The following is a 22,124-nucleotide window of genomic DNA, read 5'->3' as shown; positions in this document are numbered from 1 at the left end:
CCACACTGTCAAAAATGTGCACAGTATTTAACATTTGAATTTTGTTGACTTCAACTTCCTGTCACTAGAGTTTGTAACACCTTCACCTGTCAGATCCATGAGCCCTCCAGTAGCAGATATCTGCTCTCTCTACAAGTGATTTATAAACTGCGGTCCAATCATCTTTTAATGTTCTCTTCCATAAAATAGATTAAGATCCTGTAGCATCTCATTGTTAAGGCATGGTTTCCATACCTGAAGCTCCAATTGACTTCAGCAGGAAGTATGGGTACTTAGCACCTCTGGAAATTAGGCCATAAATTCTTCACTTAAGATAATGTTTTTCACTCCTGAGGGTTTAAAGATATACCATTAGGTTAAATATCACTTTTCAAATAATAATAATAATAATATTTAAAACAAATTTCCTTAGCTGTGGTAATTCCTGAGTTCATTAAAACTAGACGAATTTTTAAACTGTCATTTGCCTTTACACTGAACACTGCTCATTTGGGCTTGTCTCTTCGCTCAGACAAGGAAACCAGACTAATCGTTTTCACTTTTTGGTTCTAGACAGTTTCACTTTCTGGTTGTCCGGCACGATGATCATTGATACCACAATGTTTGGATTGCAAATATTGCAGGGGCATACTTAAATCCAAATGACACAAAAGAACCCCCAACCATTCACTGGAATTAAAAGATAGATCGAGAGATTTCTATTGATTATAGGTTTTGTAAAACAGACATTATCTGACCTAAATTCACCTGATCAGATCCCTTTAACTGGTTGTGAACAAACATAGATTCACAGTTTTAAAGGCCAGAAATGTCCATGAGACCATGAACTGTGATTTCCTTTATAACTTTTTATTATTATTATTTTAAAAAACAACCATACATGGTAGGTGCTCTGAGCTTGAACCATTAACTGTACATCCAGCCCTAAAACCTCTGGCTGCCTTCCACAGTTGATCTGTTACTAAACTACTTGCATATTGTAATGCAGTACAATATGCAGACGGTGTCCTGACCTGAACTCCTGCAAGGTGCCAGTACCAGAAAGACAAATATTTATACAAAGGGTGCTGGTGTTTAATGAATAAGCAATAATGTTTGAGGAGCAGGACACTTCTGGCAGTTTAATGACCAGCTGAGAGAGCTGATGACCTGAAGTGATCTCAGCCAATCGTTAATCTCCAATAGTCATCTGTGCCCAGAGCATTTTGTTATTAGTATATGATGAAAATGGAAAAGACAACATAAATGTAAAGCCTCTAATGATCAATACACTGATTTATACCAGTCAAGGATCAGTCTTTGAACATTTTGGAACCTCAAAATAAATTCAGTTCAGGTTTCAGAAGAATTCTGCACCAATAACCCACATTCAATCTTTGGAAGGGATACACAATACAAAGTTTATATCAGCCCCTTTCTACGTTACGGGCTATAATCCAAATACCATTGACTTTGGAGGACTTGGAAATCTGTATCTGAATTATGCAGCTCAATCCCCATTTTGTGCCTCTTGTTTTTTTCCAGAACTGGTCTGTCCATCCCTAATGCTCAGGGACAGGAGGTGGAGGGACATGCAGCCAATGCCTGTGACTCTGTATAAAATCAACATTTCTCAGTCTAGGTTACGGTTGGCACAACCGAGTTCTTGGAAACGTATGTATATCCCCTGTGGGTTACCGAGAGATCTGTCATTTTTATAGAGGGCTGAAATATATTTGGAAGCCATAGGACTGTGGCCATCCTATATCAAAAGGCGTTTCATAACAAAACCCCATCATGTCCCATTTATAGAAATAACGTCCTATGCTCTAGCTACTGTGGGTAAAGCTAAACACGCTCCCTCCCTTTCTAAAACAACACCAACAACACTGCTTTACCCCCAAAGGGCCATTTTCGTAAGAGAAATAAAATGAAAGAGAGGAAAAAACAAAGTTGTGCTGGATGAAGAAATGAAGGACAGAAATCGTGGAGCAATGTTTTCAGCCCAAGGCTGTCACAAGGCAGAGATGGTAGGAGAAAGCAGCATCTTGGGGATGATTTATGGCTCTGTAATTTGCTGAATTGAGGTGGGAGCTGGGGGGCGGAAGGGGAAGGAATTTATTTTAAAAAGGAACTCTGAATCCCATAAGAATAGCCCATAATGAAATGGAACCTTCCAGGAGGGGTGGAACAAGAGCTATAAATAACAGGAATCTGAGTCCCACCATCAGGGGACTGCTCCAAAACCCATTCAGATAATTGAAGGCAGCTTCTAAAAGCATGCGGCAACAAGCCCAATAGGATCACAGGCCAGGGCCACCAAGTGTGTGTGTGTGCACATGCATGTAACCATTCATACCTGCTCTCTGGAGAGGACTAGAGACCCCTTTGGCAAGCTAGGCATGAGCTCCACAGCTCTGCGGGATGAACTCTGGAGTTAGCCTCCAATCCCATGACAGAAGCTGTGGTTAGACGCAGGTTTGACTAGAATTCATCTGCCTGCTTTTCTCTTTGGACCTTGTAAATGGCTGACTGCTACTGGTTTGGCTTACCATCTCCATCATGGTGGCTTCCAAATCTCTGTCTCCACTCCTGACCTCCCTCCCTCCACCACTTGATGCCCTCGACAAGGCCTCATCCTGAATGTGCCCCGGCCATGGTGAAGAACAGCCTCCTCACTTCAGCCCCATACAACAGCTCTCCCTCACTCCTGACAATTCCACTGCCCTCTGTCAGGCTAACAACCTCACCTCTGGGTGAATGCCAGGCTGCAGAATCTTCCTCCCCATGTAACACCCAGAAACAAACCCACTTTGCCCAGCACCGATCACCTGGCACAACTTCTTCTTTATATGTGAATGCATTTCCTGGTTGTCGCTAGGACCCGAATACCAAAATACCATATGGGAGGCCGTCCCTGTGAGATTTACAGTTTAATTTTGGAAAAGGGTTAGGATCTGACTGGGAGAAGCATCTGAACTTCTGACCTGAGAAGAATCTCCATGCCTTTTCTCCATTACCTATAGATTGTATATTGTAGAGTGGCACAGGAGTTGGAAGGTAATTTCTCACCCACATAAGGATTAATCAGTAAAGTCGCATCTGATGAAGTGAGCTGTAGCTCACGAAAGCTTATGCTCAAATAAATTTGTTAGTCTCTTAGGTGCCACAAGTACTCCTTTTCTTTTTGTGAATACAGACTAACACGGCTACTACTCTGAAACCTCTTAGTAAAGTCAGTAGATCTGACGTCAAAACACAAAAAAAGCAGACATGGTGAGGAAGAAGGTGACATTTTAGAATAGTTACTTTCCTGACTATACCCACACATTAAATTAGACCCGTGCATACTTCTTCCACAGGAACCTAATTTAAATTAAATGCATGCCATCCTGCCTGCCTACTTTCAATAAGCCTATCTTCATAGCATCTAGACACAAGTCTGCATTTCTGGTTATGTTTTCTGTGGGCTTTTACTGCCTCAGGGGAGAGCCATTAATAGGAACAAAATATTCAAGATGTAGTTTTCTCATGGTATTTCCACAATCCAGGGCCTGAATTTTATGGAAGGCTGAGGGGAGATAGGATTACTCTCTATACATATATCAGAGGGGTAAATACCAGGGAGGGAGAGGAATTATTTCAGCTCAGTACCAATGTGGACACAAGAACAAAAGTGGTTGGCCATCAGAATGTTTAGACTTGAAGTTAGACAAAGGTTTCTAACCATCAGAGGAGTGAAGTTCTGGAACAGCCTTCCAAGGGGATCAATGGGGGCAAAAGACATATCTGGCTTCAAGACTAAACTTAATAAGTTTATGGAGGGGATGGTATGATGGGATAGCCTAATTTTGGCAATTAATTGATCTTTGACTATTAGCAGTAAATAGGCCCAATGGCCCGTGATGGGATGGGATGGGGTGGGATCTGAGTTACTATAGAGAATTCTTTCCTGGGTGTCTGGCTGGTGAGTCTTACCCACATGCTCAGGGTTTAGCTGATTGCCATATTTGGAGTCAGGAAGGAATTTTCCTCCAGGGCAGATTGGCAGAGGCCCTGGGTTTTTTTCGCCTTCCTCTGCAGCGTGGGGCACGGGTCACTTGCTGGAGGATTCTCTGCACCTTGACGTCTTTAAACCACGATTTGAGGACTTCAGTAGCTCAGACATAGGTCAGTGGTTTGTTACAGGAGTGGGTGGGTGAGATTCTGTGGCTTACGTTGTGCAGGAGGTGAGACTTGATGATTATAATGGTTCCTTCTGACCTTAAAGTCTATGATTCTATGATTCTCCTATAATCTCTTCCACAGAGATGGTTTCCCAAAGTGCTGAAGAAGCCAGTGAAAAACTCAAACACTAAAGTATGTGCACAATTCTACTTTAAAATAAAGAATAAGACCATTTCTTGGATGTACCCAGTGTAGCTAGTTGTCTACCTCACAATGTCTACCTCAAGATGTATTTCTTTTCATGAAATTTCCACCATCCCAGGCCTGAAACATCACAGGAAGTCTAGTACTCCTAGAAAAGCTGGCTCTTCTTCAGCAGCTGAAAAGTCAAAAAGCAGCATCTTTCTCATGTCATGTTAGTAATGTGGCTTGCAAACAAAAAATGATGAAAACCAAACATGTCCATTGTTCACTGAAAGATGTAGCTGTTCCAAGGAAACACTAAAATGTGTTGGAGAACTGGAAAGCATCATCCTTACAAGAACTCTTAACTGGAAGAGCCATCCTTCATCTTGGGAATACATTTCAGATGGGAACCAGGAGAGTAAATTGCTGTCCACCTTTGTGGGCTTGTCTGGTAATAAAAAATAAATGTGTGTCTGGAGGGGGAAGAGGTTGGGTTGGTGGTTGGAGTGGTGGTGGATGGGGAGAGGCACATTTTGCAGAAGATGGAGCGCTGCTTTTGATTAGGAGAGAAGAAAAGGAAGATGATTCAAACCAGCTGTCAAGAAGGTGTTTGCTTTTGAGGAGACAACCAGCTCTTCAATGGAAGCAGTTACATGCGAAGCAAATTGTGAGTCACAAAGAAAGAATGTGTAAAGGAAAAATATAGACGTTAAAGGACTTTATCTAGCAACTGGGAATAATCAGCTAATCAGGTAACTGTGCCTAAACCCAGCACTGCCAGGGAACTTAAAATGTAAGTAGAGAAGACTTTCTATGCTAGAACAGCCCTTTTGTGTCTCCTGCAATATTGGAAATGACCATAGGTCCCTCAAGAGATTATATCCTATCACCTGCCAAACTGGAAGAATGATAATGGCCATCACAATCCCAGAAAACCTCTATAGTAGCCCAAGTAAAATAAAAGGAACAAATATTAAGAAAAAAATAATATCAGACACTGAAGGCACAATCCTTCTCCATCAGAGCCATTGAGAATTTTGCTGCAGACTTCCATAGCTGAAGCAGCAGTCTTTTATAGTATAGCCTATTATTAATAGGACCATTGGCAATAACTAGGATGGGTTCATTGTGGAGACACTGGTCACAATACAACTAATAAGTAAGGCCCTGCCAAATTCCCAGCCATGAAAAATGTGTCACAGACCATGAAATCGGATCTCCCCTGTGAAATCTGGCTCCTGTAGGAGAGACCAGATTTCACAGAGCTGGGCACCTGGAAAGCGGTGGCTGCTGGCCGGGACCCCAGCTCTGAAGTGTGTTGCCACCCTTACCTCCATGCTGCTGCTGTTGGTGGCTCTGCCTTCAGAGCTGGGTGCCCAGCCAGCAGCTGCCCTCTGATTGCCCAGCTCTGAAGGCAGCAGCACAGAAGTAAGGATGGCAATATCACGACCCCCTTACAATAGCCTTGCCACCTCCCTGCCCCCCACCCATGACCCTATTTTGGGTCGGACCCCCCCCCATGGTTACAATACTGTGAAATTTCAGATTTAAATATTTGAAAGTGTGAAATTTGTGATTTTTAAAATTCTATGACTGTGAAATTGACCAAAATGGACCGTAAATTTGGCAGGGCCCTACTGATAAGGTTAAGTCAGAAGTTTTCAGTTTAACTGGCACTTTATACTTTTATTGAGTAAAAATCTCAATAAAATGGCAAATAATGAAATACGATGTAAACTCTGAGCATTACTGGAATTTGTCTTGGCGGTTTGATGAAAACTGGGTTGATTCAGAGAGAATAAGAGGAGTTTCAAAATTACCCTTTTTGAAGTTTTTTTCACTGTACTGTCTCACTTTGTTTAAAAAAAAAACATTCTGCAAGAAATCCAAAGGGCTTTTTCGCTCTGAACTTTGCTCTACACAGCACCCCTCATGTGCTGATGAATATAATGTCAGTTAGAAATAAATAGTGTTTGTGTATGCCATGATTTTGCCCTTTTCCTCCATGATTGAAAAGAAGTGCTTAGAGACTCACCTGCCATATTTAGCAGTGAGGATCTAACACACCTGTGGGTGGGGAGGGGAACAGATGGATGGGGACACTCAATTTCTACCAAATACTGCTGTAGTTTGGGGGGAAAATCCCTGAGCTTGGACACAGGTGCTCATGAATTCAAATCTTATCTCTTCTGACAGTGATTTACATTCCCATCCACCTCACTATCCTTATTATTGCCAGGACTATGAACCCCACCACTGAGGCAGTCAAATAGGGGTTGCCACTTTATTTTACAAATAAGTTAACAGAGAAATTACAGAAGGTCACCACAGGCATGAACCCCAAAATTCCAGCATGGTAGATCCAAATCTTTGCTACTTAGCCTTTCTGATTAAAAGTGCTTTGGTTATCCTATCTCTGACCACTAAACCACATTCTTCTCCCAGAGTAAGTGACAGAACCCAGGATGTCTGATCTCTTATATTCTGGGCTATCTATAAAACAGTTGTGTTACCCCTGGAAAAGCATATCAAGTCCTCCTGCAGAGGCTGAACTAAGTAGAGGCCAGTAATTATTCCTGTATCTCAAGCCACAAAGGTCTGAAAGTGACCCCTGCAAGGGAATGTTACACTTGCATATGACTGATGCTGTTTTTCAAGTTTTCTTTTACAAAGCAACTGGTGTATTTAATTCACACAATGAGAAAACAGCCCATAACACATATTTGTAATATAAGAACTATAATAATCTGAAAAGTATGGTGTGACACACCAAAATACAAGTGCTTCACATTTCAGTCATTTGTCATCTCCCCCTCTCCCCTCCCTTACTCTGGGGATTTACCCACCAAGATACCCCAACCCTGTATCAAAAGTGAGGCAATAAACACATAGAAACATTGGTTAGCAATATGCCTTCCAACCTGGAAAGCATGGAAATAGCAAGTGAAGAGACTGTTTTTCCACATTCTTTGCTGCTTTCACATTGCTACAGCTGCATAGATAACACACTCCAATGCTCCACAAGGCTTTCCCTTTCACCTGCAACCGACACTGAAAAGCAATGTATACCCAAACTCATATTCTACTGCAAAACCCCAATTGCGACCTCAGCAGCATGAAGGAAGAATATCTTCCCAAATGTCTGATATACTGATCTGTTGATACAAGACCGACCAAAATTGCTCTGACAGTTCTACACTAGAGTGAAGTGGGGTACATGTAGGTTTGTTCCCTATGTACACAGTCCAGTCTTAAATGGCTCAAGCAATGACACATCCCTTGGCAGTCTAAATGTAAAACCAGATGGGTCAAGGAACACAGATCTCCTGTAGGGAACCATCTTGCGCTGATCCCCAATAAATGGACCATGTGTGACCTACTAGACCTTTTCTACTACCATAATTATCCCACTGCCCACCGATTTCACTGATATTATGACTAAGTATCCCATGGCTCTGTTTCATCCCATTTACCCTATTTATACCCCCTGAAGGAGAGGGCTCAGTATGCCCTGAAGGCTATAAACATTTGAGGACTAGAGGGAACATTCCCTTAATTATCCAATATCCCTGTGGTACATGTCACAAGCCAAATTGAATAAAGCTCCTGGCCTGATTACTGTGTGCATGCTGGGCGGAATTTATTAAATTCCTTATCCCGCAGCTGTTTAATCAGTGGCATTATCAGAATGAGATATGTAACCCACTGGGTGGTATGGATTGGGATAGGAAATCATGCCAGGAACAGCTTTGCTGATACCTATTTATAAAGACAGTGTAATAATGTTTTTTTACTTCCTTGGTAGGGCTGGCAAGGTTGGGCTACAGTGCTGGAGCAGATTTCATTCCATGTCTCGTTTTCTATAATAAATCCATTCTCCCAATGGTTTTTTTTTTGATCCACGGCCAGTTTAATCTACCTATTGACTGCAAAATTGTGGTTTTTGTTTGCATGCGGTCTGTAGAGTTAAGCTTCCCCCCCCCCCCGCCACACCAGAAGAGATGGATTTTTGAAGGACTTTCATGATGGTCTGATAGTCCTAGAGAGGGATGTCCTCTGTTTATCTACAGAGCAATGCTTCCCTGACACTGCTCCTATCAACACATCCAAATTGCTTGGGAGGTATCACCTCTGTGAGTGAGAGCATATGTCAATCTTCTTGCTGCAGCACTCCTCAGTGACCCTACTCAGACTGCTAATAGTTATTATTTATATTCCAGTGGTGTCATGATAGAGATCTGGACCCCATTGCCCTAGGGCCTGGACATACACCTCAGAAGACATTCCCCATCCCTAAGAGTTTACAATCTACGTTGGTGAGACAGACAAAGCAGGAGAGAAAAGCTATATTATTACTCCAATTTTTGGAGATGGGGAACTGAGGCACAGAGAGATTTGCTGAAGGTCACACAGGGGGTCGGGGCAGAATGAGGAATCTCTCTTGAGCCCTAGCATCAATATTTTGGTTGAGGCCATGAAGAAATTCTGCAGAATGGATGTGGGACGATACATGGATGCAGTAATCATAGCAGATGCAATGCTTCTCAGGTGTGGATAGGGAGGAGAGGTGCTGTGGATTTTTTTGTTTTGTTCCGGTAGAGGAAGAGGATTGGCTCAAGGAACATGAGGTTGCAGAGAGCAAATCCCTGTAAGAAAGACACATTAAAGAACAAGGAGAAATTCTTGAGTGTTGATCACTGTTCATTATCCTCCCATTTCCTGCAGCTTGAATTGTAGTCCTAGAAACATGGATTCTTTGCTTATTTTCTCCCCTTGCATGGCTGTGATTGTCCAGACATCTCCAGCATACCAGGCGAATTCTCTCTCATTGTCCAAGATGGATCTCACAAGTGTGGCTGGCTTGCTGTCATAGAAGTTTATTTACCTTTGTATTATTGCAGAGGGACAGGAGGGAGTACCAAGGAAGGAAAAACACCTGGGCAAGCCAACATCTGGGAAGCATGTTAAGGAACAAGAGTAATGAACCACTGCTTTTAATAACTGGGGCTGCACCTGTAGACAATCACCATAATCTGCACCAGCAACAGCTCCTGAGCGGCATAAGTAATTAAGACAGGAGTGCTGGGGCTGAGACAGAAAATGACTATGGTCTTTTCTCTTCTTAAAGGTACATTGGGGACATGAAAATGGATACAGTTCAGCTCAAATTAACTGAGCTTTGCTTAACTCCAAAATCCCTCTGAACCAAAGAGATTGTCCCATCTACCATCTTCTCTCCCCATAATCTGAAGCAGACCAATAATTCTTTGGAAGATCTTCCATTCTTGTTACTTTACCTCTCCCAAGACACATGGGGTGGGGATGGGGATTCTAAAATCTTGTGATTCCGTGGCTCAGAAATACATGGGCAGATTGATCCAAAAATGCTTCATTAGATCCATCCTTGCTCAAACATGCTGGCATGTCACTGTTACCCATTTCTGGTTGGAGGAGCATCCCATCAAACCATTTCGTTGTTTTATTTTATTTTGCAGAAAAAATAGCTGCCGACTTTCTGACAGGGCCTCCAAAACCCTGTGCCAGCCCCCAAAATAGCAAGACTGAGCCTGATTGACAACTATGCAAGCAACAGATCTAATTTTAGAGGCAGGCAAGTTTGAGGAGCGCTGAATTTTGGAGGATAGCCAGCCAGAGCTCACTGAAATGCATGCTGGAATTTTAGTTTCTCCAGGAATGAGGAGCACAGTTCGGGAGACTGTCCTTCACTTTGGAAGCTGCTGCAGAGGGGTGCTCAGGAAGGGAGTGTTTCAGGAGGCTACATGGTCCTCCCTAGCTCTAATTCAGCTGAGAAACTTTGAAGCGATGGATTATTCTGTAATGCTGGGGTTGGAAACCCCCCGGTATTCAAATACTTCACTGCCTGTTGCTAAAACAAGTTCAGATTAACTCTCTGAACCTAATACCGCCAAGGACCCCAACAGAGTGAAACCGCACTGTGAAGGCTTGTGAGCTTTAAACCTAGCTCCAGAACCTTTGATCTGGCTCCAGTGATCCACCTGCACTTTCACATGTAATGATGAGTCGACTTCATTCCCTTGAGGAGCAGGCTCCAAAAAGATCAAAGGTTCAGCTAAGCTCTGTAGGGGCAGCTCCTTAAGAAGAAATTATGGTCTGGCAGCAAAAGCACAATATTGGGAGTTGTTATTAATTATTTGGTATGATGATTTCTCTTACCAAAGCATCTAGGAGCCCATCATGGACGAGGTGCTGTATAGACACAGAACAAAAAGATTGTACCTACCCCAAAGAAGTGACAATCTATGTATACAACAAGAGACAAGAGGTGGAGACAGACATGGGCACACCCAGAAACAATGAAATGACATTCACGAGCGGCTCTGCTGCTGAGCAGAGCGTCACAAATAAGATAAATTTTTTACACAGCTGTGTCCCAAGCAGGGAATAGTAATGCCTAGCACTTATACAGCCCCTTTCATCAATAAGATGTTGCCAGTCAGGCTAAGGAAAGCCCCCAGGAGACAGGGGTTCTATTCTGTCAGCAACTTGTCATGCAATGCTGGGCAAGTCACTTCACTGCCCTATGTCCCAGCTTTCCCCACGATAAAATGGATTCAGCCAGAGAATTGCCAACCAATCTTTGTATGTGGCAATACCCAGGGCTAAGAGAACAATATATAATTGCAAAGCACCGTTAATAATGAAGAATATCCAAAATGACTCATCCAGGCTCTGCCTAAGCAGAACCAAAGGGGCATGTCATGGCAGCATTCAGCAGAAACATGGAGATTTGTGGGTCTTGTGTATGGGTTAAAGCATCGGTTGGATGAATGGACTTTGAAAAGAACCCGTTATTGAGTCTCTGATATTTTTCACATTTTGATTAAAAAAAAAAAGCCTCATTGAAATTTCAAAGGGTGGAAATTTCAGTGTGATTTTTGCTAAATCTTTTCTCCACTTTGAGACCATTCACAGAGCAAGATGCAATTATTTGAATTTCAAAATGAGAGCATAAAACCAGGGATATAAAATTGAAAAACTTTTCATGATTTTTTTTTTTTGCAACCAACTTTCATGCTGAGGGGTTTGGTTCAGCTCTGTATGTTTGTTTGGCATGACAGAGCTCACCAGGTTATGTCAACTCCTTAATATCCATGAGGGTCACTTTCAGCCATTCACAGCTGGATGCTTCTCAGATTCTGTTCTAGATAGGCTTTCACACTGCCCTCATCACTGCTGGATCTAAATGCATTCCAGTCCCCCATGTTTGTTTGTTTTTACCACACGGACGTTGAAATAAATGGAACCTAGAAATGAGATACTGGTTGCACAGAAGAGAGGATAAAAACTCTCCTGTCTGCTTGCAAAAGTCCCAGAAAAATTCCCCAAAGGGCTGCATGATATTTATTTAAAATTAACTGTCTAAGCTTTAAGCCACTGTTTTCAGGGTAATTACACCAAGCTGCCTGATTCTGCTAGCCCTGAGGATAAAATGAGCTCCAAGTCATATTCTTTATTGTAGCTCATGGACTGGATTTGCTGAGAAAATAAGTGCAAACATCTGTCCCATTGGGTCACCTGGCTGACAGGCCCACAGCAACCGTCAGGTATATTTACAGTTGGGGAGGTTTATGATTGTAAAAGAGTGTTAGAGGAATGGCTGGGCTGGCCAGTTGCTGGTGAGTCATGGCTTCGAAATGTGGTCCAGGTATGAGATCATAAAACCTACAACGACACTCAGAAGACAGACAGGGAAGCTGGATCAAGGAAAACTCCAGTGTCACATAAAGTCTATTTTAATGGCACCATCTAATTGCCAAGCAGAGCAAGCTACTAAAGAAAATATAATCATAGTGATAAAAAATGTACCTGTAAACTGAACATTGCAGTCTTGACAACTGAGGTACGTAGATAGAGAGTGCCTCTCCCAAAGCAAATTTACATATAAGGAAGGGCAGCCCAGGGGCTAGGAGACCAGAGTACAGTTCCTTGCTCTACCCCAGTCTTCCTGTATGACTTTCGACAAGTTGTTCTAGGATGAGGATCATAACGCTTTCCTATCTCTCAGGGATGTGGCGAGGATAAATACATTAAAGATTTTGCAAGGTGCTCAGATACTATGATAAGGGGGTGCACGTTGCCAAATCAGAACCAAATGTTTGTATTTATCAAATATTATTTTTTGCAATATATGGTCTCATAGTCCTGCAGTCTGATACAGTTTATTACCCGGGCAGAGATCTGCTAAAGGGGCTACATGTAAGTGCAAGTGGTGGGGGCTAATGCATTAGAATTAGGATTGTGGTTTGAGAGCTGGTAAAGTCAGACGTAGGTTGGGTTTCATGGAATCTTGAGGAGATGTGGTTTTTTAAAGAGTTCCTGGTTCCATGAGACTAACACATTTTTTACAAAACATTTCCCCCTTAATTGAAACCATGAGTTCCAGGGAAATGCGATTTTAAAACCACATGGAAACCTGGGTTGTACAAACAGGTGATTCTTGTTTGACAGTCATCCTTGTCTGGCTTATAGAACTGATGGAGAACCTAACACAATGGGATGTTGGCCCATGACTAGGACTCCTAACTGCTATGGTAATACAAATAATAATAACTGTATAAAACAAACCTGCAGCAGCCCCAAATTTGTTATTTTACCAGAGTCAAATGGAAGCCAGAACCTGAGAAGTGTTGAGAGTTTTGCTCTAGATGCAGATCTCAAGTCGATTCTAGGTTTGGCAAAAAAAGTTCCCCCAACTCCTTATCTAAAACAAATCACTGAAGCTTCCCTTGAAAAGGTGACTCTAGCTGTCACAGTGTTCTCTCTCTTCAGGACAGCACAGATCCATTTTGTACACAATAGGCTTTTCCTGACACTTGGCCCAGCCTGTGTTTATACCTCTGCCCCGATTGCACGTCTCATGTGGTTGAAGATGCCGTCTACTTTGGGCATCATACCTCACGATGCATCAGCCTTGGGCCATGTATGAATATGACTCAAACAGAATCCAATTTAGAGCCTGATTCGAAGCCACTGAAGTAAAAGGGAGTCTTTCCATGTACTTCAAAGAGTGTTGGAGCAGACGTTTGTACATTAACGCTCCTATCCCTGCAGTTTCTAGGTGCTCTGTCAGGCATTAGAGTTCAAGTAAAAAGGAAAGAGATGCCTTGGGATATCTTTCCCCTTTTAGTTGTGTTCTCTCCCCTAATTCCTTGAGGGGATGCGCATGCTCATCCTCTTGTGGAGAAGAAAATCCAAACATCATTTTCAAGTCTGCATTGAGTTCAGACAACGCTGTGGCCTGTCCTTTTCAGAGGCAGAATTGTTGTGGTATGGACCCTTTGAGAAAGGGGAAAGGCCGGAGAACACAACGGATCCATGTGAGTTTGTCCAGCTACTCCCTCTCCTTCATGAGACCCTGTTGTTGAGTTGCCACATTGCAACATCCACATTTTACATGAAAACAGGCATTGTGGTGCTACGTGACGTCTCAAGGTGATGATGTTTCATGGGCTCTGAAGTGACAGGGGTACCGATAGGTAGCTGTCATGAACTGCTTGATGGTAGTAAGACAGACCTAAGAAAAGTGGAATGATCTCACCAGTTCTGGACTATCCAGCTATATTCAGAGTTCTCTGTAGCACCTGTCCCGAAAGTACCCAAGTCTGTAACACTCTGTTTAACAATTTTTATTTATATAAGGGTATTTCAAGGCCACTCATTTCCATTGAATCTTATTCCCCTCCTTCCTTCACTGAACATGATATTGTCACCTGACCACCTGGGATTACATTGTTGCCAGGTCTGAAGGGGTGTACAAACCCCACACTGGGCGACAAGGGGTTAAGGAACTACTTTAGGCCCCGCCAGCAACACACCTGTAGGAAATGTTCCAACTGGAGGTGGAGCTAAAAGGCAGGGGAGCAGCTCATTTGGTGGCAGACAAGGGAAGAGAGCAGACCTGCAACCTGCAGCTCCAGCAGAGGAGAGCGGAAGGAAGGCAGAAATCTCTCCTTAAGACAACTGCCCAAAAGGTCCCTCCCTGAGGGAAGGAAAGACCTGCCAGAGACAGCCTGAGAAGGAAGCATTACCCTCTCCCCACATATGAAATCTGGGCTTTAGGAATCCCCTTTATTTTTTGGTTTGGACTGCCCAGCAGGGAAAAGCCCTTGGACTGAGCTGGCCCAGAGAGAGGGGGAAATCCTTCACACCATCTTAACCTGGACAGTGACTTTGCGACCTGCAGCTCATGGGTTTTAGCCCTGACCACTGGGCTACACTACCCAACCACCAACCCCTAAGTAAGGACTGTCACACCATGATGATACACACAATGGACACCTAAAATTTCATGTTAACAGCAAGGAAAGAACTTGACTCTCCTGCTCCAAAAGGACAGAACCCTACTGCTTGCGCTAAAGGGGAATCTCCATCATCAGTGTAGGGCTTATGGCACACAGAGGTGCCTTTCTGATTCCACCCGATAGAAAACAATGGTGTTACATACACACTGGTCAAGTCATTGAAATACAGTGACACTGCCCCAAATGGAATAAGTAATATGCAGACTCCCTAGGTAGCTTTTGGGTCATATGTCTGTATAGAGCCCAGTCACACATATATGGAGCATGCTGTTCAGAACAACATCCATGGCACCCTCCTTGCCTGTGGTCCTATCTGACCCTGGCACCAGTCAGGGACTCCTGTGTCTGCTGAAGTTAAGTGCCCTCCCTCGCTCAGAGGTTCACCTCCCCATTTCTCCATGTGTCAAGGACAGGGGGAAGACATCTCCACCCCAGGCAGAAGAGCCTCAGAAGCCAGTGAGGACGGAGGCTTATCACAGTTGTGGGTGGGGAGGGGCCGTCACCGACGCTGGAATGAGGGCAGGGGGAGTCACACACCTCACGTCTTACTTCACAGAGGGTCTTGCAAGAGCGAGGCCCAACCCTGCTAACCTCCCTCCAGCACAGGGGTGGGTATGGAGCGTCTATCCTCATCGCGACGACTGGCACGTCACACCCATCCTTGTCCCCCGTGCAGAGCTGCCCCATGCTATGTCGATTGTCTTCTGAGGGAGCTGCCTGGATCTGGCCGGACTTCAGGTAAAATTTCCACAGCTATGCGGGGAGCACACTCCCTGGGCTGAGCAGATGGGGTTTGAATGGCTTTTTCTTCCTCGCCTTAAGCTTCCCCTTGCCTAGTGTCAGCTGTTTTATGTGCTGCTCTTTTATTGCTTCAGCTGCGGCTTAAAATAGCCTGAAATGCTTGCATTCAGCGGTAGCAGCAGGCACTGCAGGAGCCTGTTGGATCCATACTTTCAGAATCCAATCTGGAGTCTGACTCTTCCGCCAATGGACAAATTCAGCTCCGTTCCCTTCGTTCCAAAGACTTTCCATTTGGGGTAGGAGGGACAGGGCTGGAATCCTGGGGGAGGGAACTCTTTAAATGGGCCGCCCTGCTTCTGTTGAGGAAACCAGTATCACGTTTTGTGCTGCAGTGGCTTTGGTCTCAGAGTTAGTTAGCATCCTGGTGCTCAAATACAGACAGCACCAGCTCAATTCTCCACCATGCTGCTGATGGATCCATGGAGGTCCATGCCTATTTAGAGCTCGTTGGGCCTTTTTACTCAAGACCTTAAAAAGCAAGGGCCCAAGGCAGAGAGAGGTGCAGGTTGTACACTGGAAAGTGAGTGGCTACAAGGGAGTCCAAGATGACAGAATTTAAAATGCTAAGGGTCAAATTCTCCTGTCACTTACACCAGTACAACCCCTATTTGCTGGTGTACTGTGCCTTTAAATTTAGGGAGCCTCCTTTTTTGCTCCTTTTCCCCTGAGCATTTAAAGAAGTAGTATGCAGAAAACAGAATAGTACCATCTCCCATAATCCTCTGGGAGAGCTGTGTTGGTCAGGAGCCAAATACCACAAAGTGGCTGCTGGGTGAATTTGCTTGTAAACCGAGCAATGCATTATCTCCGTGGTATTTGCTACTAAACCCCATGACATTCCAGGTAAACATGGAGCTAGTTCAACTCCTTTATCTTCTGTGCCGGAGGCAATTTTCAAGTAAGGGCTGCCAACATGTCTTTTACATGCTGGGGGTGGATTTGTCCAATGCTAGGATGGGATGGGAGTGCCTGTAGATTGCAATAAAAGACTTGATAAAACAAATGCATTACTGTGGGTACTTGGTCTTCCATTTTTGACATAACTGGGCTGCAAGAAGAGTATGATGAACTAATTTATTCTTGTGGTGTACTAGGACTGTTTGGGAATTGGAAGCTCTTCCTTCAAGAGCGGGGGGAGTGTAGTTCTGAGTCCTTTATACAGGCTATAGGGCTCTGTTGCAAAGCATGCATGCAAGCAGAGTCAGTCTGGAAAGAGACAGCTTAAAGCAAGGTGAGATGGTGACTTGTGCCTGTTTGGGAGCAGCCTGTTTTCTGTGTGTGTGTGTTTTTGGGTTCTTGTGTGTTGTAATTCTGAATTCTAAGAAACAAAGTAGGGTTATGTCGCAACCTTCCAGCAAAAGTTTTATGGTTTTATCTAATGTCTCTGTATGTATGCCATGAACACCACAATTCTAAGACAATATTTACGTAATAGAGCAGATCCCCTGCTGATGGAAATAAGTGTAGCTTTGTCAGAGTCAATGGCTACACCGTTTTACCTCCACTGAAGATCTGTCCCAATGCATTTAGCCCTTTCCTGCTGATAGACTTTGACATTTATCAATTTGTTCATTATTCAGAAATGCTCAACAAAAACTTTATGCTAATCTGTGAGTTGTTCACCAGCTATTTGATACCGTGATGTTTCTGACCCATCGGCATTTGTGGTGAGTTGTTTATACACCTAGGTAAATCATACATTTCAAAAACATGGTTTGATTAAACAAGCCCTTGCCTCTGTGGGTGAATCATTTGAACATCAGTCCTGATCTCTTGAACACAGTCATTGTTTATCACTATTTACTAGGCAGTTCAGGTGTGGAACAGCTGTTATGTAAGAATGTGGGGTGTGGTTTTAGCAAGAAGGTCATCTTGGAAAGGGTAATTCTGGATAAGATCCAGGCATTGCAGGCTTATGCAGACAGCAAGCTCTGGTTACTGTGTTCTACCATCTTTAAATAAAAATAATGTAATTGTCACATATTTACATTACAAGCTCTTCAGGGCAGGGACTGCCTATTTGCTCTGTGTTTGTACAGAGCCTAGCACAATGAGATCCTGGTCCAGGATAAGGTCTCCCAGGTGCTACCACCATACAAATAATAATTACAAAAAGAAAAGGAGTACTTGTGGCACCTTAGAGACTAACAAATTTATTAGAGCATAAGCTTTCGTGAGCTACAGCTCACTTCATCGGATGCATTTGGTGGAAAAAACAAATGCATCCGATGAAGTGAGCTGTAGCTCACGAAAGCTTATGCTCTAATAAATTTGTTAGTCTCTAAGGTGCCACAAGTACTCCTTTTCTTTTTGCGAATACAGACTAACACGGCTGCTACTCTGAAACCTATAATAATTACAGGTTCACTGTGCCTTACTAAGAGAAGCAATGTAGTTCATATGATTAAATTCCAGCCAATGTGTTGTTTGCAACCTGTTCACTTCGACTAATCATTCTTTGCAATGCATTATGGGTTACCTAAGTTACATACTATTAATTCTGCTCCCTGACTGGACAACTAGCATTTTTTTTTAAATGGGAGAATAATAAATGACATTTGATAAGTATCAAATAATGCATGTTGTGGTATAAATTAGCAGACACATCATCTTCATTGTTTGTGCTAAAACACATGGTTGCCAACTCTTGCAAAATTATCATCAGACTCGCAATATTTGGTGGTTTTCTTAAAGCCCCAGCTCCTGGAATCCTGTGATTATAAGAGAATGTCAGCTTGCATTTAAAAAAAAAGGAAGTTTCTAACCCCCAGGGTATGGGAAAAGCTAAGAAATATGACCTTATAAAGGTTCTAAAACCAGAAGGCAAATTAAAAGAACCTCAAATGTATTCATAGATTCATAGATACTAAGGTCAGAAGGGACCATTCTGATCATCTAGTCTGACCTCCTGCACAGCGCAGGCCACAGAATCTCACCCACCTTCTCCTACGAAAAACCTCACCTATGTCTGAGCTATTGAAGTCCTCAAATCATGGTTTAAAGACTTCCAGGAGCAGAGAAGCCTCCCTCAAGTCACCCATGCCCCATGCTACAGAGGAAGGCGAAAAACCTCCAGGGCCTCTCTAATCTGCCCTGGAGGAAAATTCCTTCCCGACCCCAAATATGGTGATCAGCTAAACCCTGAGCATATGGGCAAGATTCACCAGCCAGATACTACAGAAAATTCTTTCCTGGGTAACTCAGATCCCATCCATCTAATATCCCATCTCAGGGGATTAGGCCTATTTACCCTGAATATTTAAAGATCAATTACTTACCAAAATCCCATTATCCCATCATACCATCTCCTCCATAAACTTATCGAGTAGAATCTTAAAGCCAGATAGATCTTTTGCCCCCACTGCTTCCCTTGGAAGGCTATTCCAAAACTTCACTCCTCTGATGGTTAGAAACCTTCATCTAATTTCAAGTCTAAACTTCCTGGTGGCCAGTTTATACCCATTTGTTCTTGTGTCCACATTGGTGCTGAGCTTAAATAATTCCTCTCCCTCTCCGGTATTTATCCCTGTGATATATTTATAGAGAGCAATCATATCTCTCCTCAACCTTCTTTTAGTTAGGCTAAACAAGCCAAGCTCCTTAAGTCTCCTTTCATAAGACAAGTTTTCCATTCCTCAGATCATCCTAGTAGCCCTTCTCTGTACCTGCTCCAGTTTGAATTCATCCTTTTTAAACATGGGAGACCAGAACTGCACACAGTATTCTAGGTGAGGTCTCACCAGTGCCTTGTATAATGGTACTAAAACCTCCTTATCCCTACTGGAAATGCCTCTCCTGATGCATCCCAAAACCACATTAGCTTTTTTCACAGCCATATCACATTGGCAGCTCATAGTCATCCTATGATCAACCAATACTCCAAGGTCCTTCTCCTCTTCCGTTACTTCTAATTGATGCATCCCCAACTTATAACTAAAATTCTTGTTATTAATCTCTAAATGCAGAACCTTACACTTCTCACTATTTAATTCCATCCTATTACTATTACTCCAGTTTACAAGGTCATCCAGATCTTCCTGTATAATATCCCGATCCTTCTCCGAATTGGCAACACCTCCCAGCTTTGTATCATCTGCAAACTTTATTAGCACACTACCACTTTTTGTGCCGAGGTCAGTAATAAAAAGATTAAATAAGATTGGTTCCAAAACCGATCCCTGAGGAACTCCACTGGTAACCCCCCTCCAACCTGACAGTTCGCCTTTCAGTAGGACCCGTTGCAGTCTCCCCTTTAACCAATTTCTTATCCACCTTTTGATGTTCATATTGATCCCCATCTTCTCCAATTTAACTAATAACTCCCCATGTGGCACGGTATCAAACGCCTTACTGAAATCTAGGTAAATTAGATCCACTGCGTTTCCTTTATCTAAAAAATCTGTTACTTTTTCAAAAAAGGAGATTAGGTTGGTGTGGCACGATCTAATCTCCTTTTTTGAAAAAGTAACAGATTTTTTAGATAAAGGAAATGCAGTGGATCTAATTGTATTGTTGTTTATTGTTATTATTATTTAATCTCATCATTTTAAGTCACTCATGATTTTTCCATGGCTTGAGTCATGATTTTGAACACTTGGAGTCAACAATGCTGCATAAAGCTTTGTGACTTGTAGACATTATCACAAATAAACCTGCAGTTGTGGGAACTCTCACAAACAACAAATAATATGACCTGACAAAGAGCAGAAGAGCAAAGGGGCTTGAATAATTTGTGAAAATAGTCTGCCGGCCCTGGTGTTGCTATTCAAACCAGGGTAGTTGTCATGGGAGTTTCTTGCAGCATACAAAACTACCACGTGAAACCCATCTCTCAGGAATGAGAGAACATTTTGCAATCGGAAAGGAACATGACCAGTGCACTTTGGTTTAATGGTGAGTAGGGAATCAGTCAATAACAAGCACCTTTTGCAATTACAGTAGAGCTAAACTGATGGTGGAATTTCTTTTTTGTCTTGGGAAATTTGGCCACAAAATTCAATAACATCCTCCAATTTCACAAATACTGCTAATAACAATTTGCGGTCATATAGCGCCTTTCATCCACAATTATTCATCCATAATTATATTTGGCGAGCACATCACCCATCAGCCAGCTGAGAGTTGGCTGCCATTTTGCCATGTTTTGCACTTGGATTCTCAAAGTTCCATGTACTTTTCCATTCATCGCTGCAGTTATTTCTTTGTGCTGTTTTAATGAAAGAATTTGACAGTGTGCAAAAATCAGATGCCTTCTCGAGCACCATTTCAAATGACACATTCGGCCCAATATTTAGATTTCTGCATAGATTAACACAATAGAAATGCTTCTTTTTATGATAATTTAGGATGCAATTCTGTCACAGAGATCTCAGATTTCGTGACTTTCCAGGACCTCCATAACTTCTTTTGGGGCAGAGCTGGAGCAGCTGTTAGTACCAGGGCTGCTGGAGAAGCAGCCATCTGAACAACTGGCCAGGGGCCAGCCCTGAGGACACGGGAAACGGGAGACCAGCGGTCAGCCATGGAGCTGCTGGAGCAGTGGAACAGAGGAACAGCTAATAAGTAGTCAGCCCCAGGGCCACCGAACAGCTGACCAGCAGCCCGCTGCCAGAACAGCAGTCCCTGACCCACCAGAGTAGCGGCCAGAGTTGGATCAGCCCCACTGGGCAGGAGCAGCTACAAGCCCCAGCAGTGCTCTGTTTGTCCATCCTCCCCCTGCCACCAGGGTATTTTTAGTAAAAATTAGGGGCAGTTCGCGAGCTTCCATGAATTTTTGTTTATTGCCTGTGACCTGTCGCTGACTTTTACTAAAAATACCAGTGACAAAATCTTAACCTTAATTATAATGGAATCAATCAGCAAAATTCATTTCCATATTTATGTTAATCTCGACATTTCAGTCATTCTATTAACAACGATTTTCACAGGCTGGATGGGAAACCACCTAGGTACTTATATGATCCCCGTAACCAGAGTATCCAAGCATCTTCCAGACTTATTCCTGGATTTTACTCCCACATCAGCCCTACATGGTGGAGTAGCTCAGTGGCTAGAGCACTAGCTTATTACTTGAGATCTGGGCTCAAGTCTGTGCTCCGCTACAGACTTCCTGGGTGATCTCAGGCAAATCCCTTAGCCTGTCAGGATCCTGCTATTGAGCCCACCCCCAGCAGGTCCCTAAATGACATCCTTCACCACTGCACCAAGGCCATGCATTGAATCACCAACAACCTGAGTGCTAAAGGCCTACAGACCCATAGTAGCCACTCCCCAGGCTTCAGATTGGAGGGACAGGCAGCAGTGTCATTAGATACCTGTACTATCAAAAAGATCCCAACAGGAAGAGGAAGCTGCCTCAGCAATAGGCCAGTGCTGCTGGTTGCTGCCTATCTTGCCTTGCTGCCCTGTGGTGTCACCTGATCCTGCCTCCTTACCTCCTTAACCTGCCGAGCCAGCCCCTTGGATTGGCTCTTCTGGCTGCTGACCCATGCGAGAACTATCACCATTGCCCACAGCTGCCTCTGATGCCGATTGGCCTCCTGGCTATCTAACCACCCCTGCACACTTGACTACTGCTCTGCGCTGCCCCCTAACCCACCTCGGCCACCAGGCATTATAGGGTCTCAGTTCCCCACCCCATTTGTAAAA

The sequence above is a fragment of the Dermochelys coriacea genome, chromosome 11 (assembly GCF_009764565.3).
Source record: "Dermochelys coriacea isolate rDerCor1 chromosome 11, rDerCor1.pri.v4, whole genome shotgun sequence".
NCBI classification, from domain to species: Eukaryota; Metazoa; Chordata; order Testudines; family Dermochelyidae; genus Dermochelys; species Dermochelys coriacea.
Note: the sequence above shows the minus strand (reverse complement) of the source record.